The following is a 4101-nucleotide window of genomic DNA, read 5'->3' as shown; positions in this document are numbered from 1 at the left end:
GCCAGCAGGAGTCAGATGCCAGGGGGTGTCTGAGGGGAGGGTTGTGGCCCGTTTGGGGCAGGGAGGCCATCCCTGGGGCTGTGTGACGGGGTATGCGCAGGGCTCTGCCCAGTGATCGCTAGCCGGCGAGCAATGCAGGGAGAGGGTTAATCCCGCTCGCTGGCACAGACACTGCATGGCAGCGTGGGACACATGGACTCCTGGAGCAGGGTGAGCGCCCCACCCCCATGGCAGGGGCTGATGAGCCATGGCCCCATGTGCCAAAGGGGCCCCAGAGCACCTGGTACTACCCAGCTTTCTCCCAGAGGCCCCCAGGAGCAGCTCCCTCCGTGCCTGCCCTTAGCCCCCCACTCACCCCCAAGCAGCTCCGTGAGCAGCTTCCCCCATTCTCTGCCCCCCCAGCACAGCCCCGCGACCCCTCTCCCCCCCCCCCCCCCCCCCCCAGGGTAGCTCCATGGTGCCTGTTCCCCCCCCAGCATAGCTCCATGGGGCCTGTTCCCCTAATTCTCTGCCCCCTCCAGCGTAGCTCCATGGTGCCTGTTCCCCACCCCCAGCCTGTACACACCCCAGCTCCCTGGGAGCTGCCCCCTAAAGGCCCTGGGGCAGAGCAGCTCCAGGAGAGGCCGTTCCCTCGGAGAACGGGCCAGGGTAGGTGCTGTCCCATGCCCTCACCATGCGCTCGCCTGCCAGGCACTGGGCTGGGGGCTGTGGGCACCGCCCGCCCGGAGGGGCAGTGTGAGCGCAGCAGCTCTGCTCCCCAGTGCACGTGAGGGATTGTCTCGTCCCCGGGACTGGGCCTCTCATGCCCCAGGGCCAGTGGCTGCCAGGCCTGCCCGGGGCTGGGGCATTTCCGGCTGTGTATGTGGCCCTTCTCCAGCAGGCAGGTCTGCCCTTCGGCCTCATGGCAGCTGGCCCTGGGGCCAGACTGGGCACCCAGCACCGCCCCTGCCACCTGCATCTCACTGTCCATTCTGCTGGCAGAGAACAAGAGGCACCTGGCTGGCGTGAGGCGGGGAACGGACCATGGGGCCTTTCCCCCTCGGGGGCCCTGCCACTGACCCTGGTCAGGATGGGACAGGCTGGCTGGGGGGCTCAGGAATGGAAGCCAAGGCCTTTCCCCTCCTGGGCCGGGGGACTGGCTTGCTCAGGGATATGGGGCCTTTCACCTCTGGGACCGAATCGGGACACGTACTGGCGCTGTTTGCGGGTGACTGGATTTCTAATGGGGATGGGGAGGGAGGGGCCCGACTGGGCTGGGCTGGGGGATTGCAGAGCTGAGGCTGGTGCGCTGGGACGCTTGGGGCTGCATTTTGCAGCTGCGGGGGCACAAAGAAGCGGCCCCTCCATCCAGCTGCTGTGGCAGGACTCCCTGCCCCAGCCCATGGGCTGTTCGTGTTGCTGTGAGTTGTATTAATTTATTACTGACTAAACGGGGCCATCAAACCTGGGATGGACCCGGCCCTCCCCCCAGACTGCAGCGGGGCCCCCAGGAGGCTGCTGGGTCTGGACAGAGCTGGAGGAGGATGGGGCCCTTTGCCGGGCGTTTTGCTAGGGGCTCCCCCAGCACACGCCTCTCCCGCCATCGCTGCCCCAGCCGTCACTGGGCCTGCCCTCCAACGCCCACCAGGGAGCCCAGCCGGCGGACAGGAACCGCGGCTGCTCCCGCCCCCCCCCCAGCCCCACCAGCAGAGGGGCCCCAGCAAATGGACTGGGACCAGGGAACTCCTGCCCCCCTTTCCTTGGGGCGGGGTCGTACCTGCGCACTCAGCCGCAGCATGGCCGGCCCCCTCCCCATCTAGCCATGGGACGCTGCATGTTTCCCTTGCCCCTGAACCCTGGTTTCTTCCCCCTTTTCAGTCGTTTTGTAAATGTGCCAAACGCTGCCAGGCCACAGCCACGCAGTAAAGAGCCTTTTGGAGCCACGCCTCTGTCTGCTTGTGGGGCTGTGCACGGCGCTGGGCGTACCTGGGGCATGGCGTGGGCATGGGGGGGACACAGGGCCATTGCCCCCCCCTTTGCACCCGAGCCTGGGCTGCTCCCTGTGAGCCATGGGGCAGCTTCCCCCAGTTGCGAATGACCAGCTCTGAGCGCGGAGGGGCTGCAGCTGGTGGATCCCACCCCACCCCATGGGGTGCCTCAGAGCCCTGCCCTCAGCAGAGCTAGGATTGGCCCAGGGTGCTGTCAGTCTCTGCAGCACTGGGTGGGACAGGGTTCCCCGATGACCCCCACGTGCTGGTAGCAAGGGGGCAGCGAGGGGGGCATGGATTGGGGACCCGCCGCAGGGGGCCTGGCAGAGTCACCAGCCTCGGGACCAGGGAAAGGCCCCGTCACCATGTGCCCCTCATCCCTCCAGCTCTCACTACGGGGGCATGGCCGTGATTGAGGGGAGGGGAAGCTGCCAGGTGATTTGGGGGCATACGGGGCAGGGGTAGTGCTAGGTGCTTTGGGGACATGGGGAAGCTGGGCACTGCCAGGTAATTTGGCGGCATATGGGGTTGTCCCGGAGTCGCGGGCTGGGACTCGGGCCCCGCGCTGAGTGAAGCCAGCCAGGACTCGGGGGCAGCGTCTCCCCTCAGGGCCCCTCACCAGGGCAAGGAGCCTGCCCGGTTTCAGCCCCTCCTGGGTCCGACCGCGGAGCGTTCGGACCCCCCTTCTCACCTGGGGAGCTCCCCGCAGCGAGTCCCCTGACCCCTGGGGAGCCTCCCACCCCCCAAAGGGCCCTGCCCCCCACTCCGCAGCCAGCCATGACTCCCAGCCAGCGTGGGACACAGACGGGTTCTTAGTCGGGAGCCCAGCGTAGGACAGAGCTTGTGAGCACAGAAATCAGGGACCTGCAGCGAAGTCCAGCTTGGGGGGATCCAGGGCCCAGAGTGCCTCCCCACCGGGTCCCAAACCAGGCGACTGACTCGCTTCCAGCAGCCCAGCCCCAGTCACCCCCGGCTGCCCCCCTGCGGCCTTTGTCTCCTTCCCGGGCAAACAGGGCCCCTGGGCTCTGGTCTCCAGCCCCTCCGGGGGCTCTGGCAGGGGAGGGGACGGGCCGTCAGTTGCTGGGATACGGGGTGTCGGCCATTGTCTGTGCCCAGGCAGCCAGTCGGTGTCACACCTGCCCCAGGGGGTCTCTGCAACAAACACACCCTTTATCCCACCACCTAGATCGGGGTGGGCAAACTACGGCCCGGGGGCCGCACCTGGCCCTTCAGACATTTTATTCTGGCCCTCGAGCTCCCGCCAGGGAGCAGGGCCGGGGGCTTGCCCCCTCCACGTGTGCCATGGCTCCACAGGGCTCCCGGAAGCAGTGGCCAATCTCTCTTCCGGCTCCAACGTGTAGGGGCAGCCAGGAGGCTCCGCACGCTGCCCCCACCACAAGCGCAGCCCCGTAGTTCCCATTGGCCGGGAACTCTGGCCAATGGGAGCTGCAGGAGCGGCGCCTGTGGACGGGGCAGCGCGCAGAGCCTCCTGGCTGCCCCTACATGTAGGAGCCGGAAGAGAGATTGGCCACTGCTTCCGGGAGCCATGTGGAGCCATGGCACACGTGGAGCTGGAGAAGGGACATGCCGCTGCTTCCGGGTGCCTCTTGAGGTAAACGCTGCCCCGAGCCTGCACCTCTGACCCCCTCCCACGCCTCCAACCCTCTGCCCCAGCCCTGCTCCCCCTCCTGCCCTCCAAACCCCTTGGTCCCAGCCTGGAACACCCTCAACCCCTCATCCCCATCCCAGAGCCTGCACCCCCAGCCAGAGCTTGCACCCACACCTGCATCCCAACCCCCTGCCCCAGCCTGGAGCCCCATCCCGCACCCTGAACTCATTTCCAGCCTCACCCCCCACACACCCCAACCCCCCCAATTTTGTGAGCATTCATGGCCCGCCCTACAATTTCCATACCCAGATGTGGCCCTTGGGCCAAAAAGTTTGCCCACCCCTGACCTAGATACTCGAGTGACAAATAGGGGAAACTGAGGCACACACAATATTCACTGAAAACATGAAGCACTTTCCTAATTTGTCACAGGGGCAGGCACACTGCCAGGTGATTTGTACAGGACAGGATGGAGGGAGGGTCTGTGGGTGCTGGGGGCAGGGGACACACACAAGGGCACCATCT

This window comes from Terrapene carolina, unplaced genomic scaffold (genome assembly GCF_002925995.2).
Source record: "Terrapene carolina triunguis isolate 2854851 unplaced genomic scaffold, T_m_triunguis-2.0 Scaffold243, whole genome shotgun sequence".
Taxonomy (NCBI): Eukaryota; Metazoa; Chordata; order Testudines; family Emydidae; genus Terrapene; species Terrapene triunguis.
The sequence above is the reverse complement of the archived record's forward strand: the minus strand, read 5'-3'. Positions refer to the sequence as shown.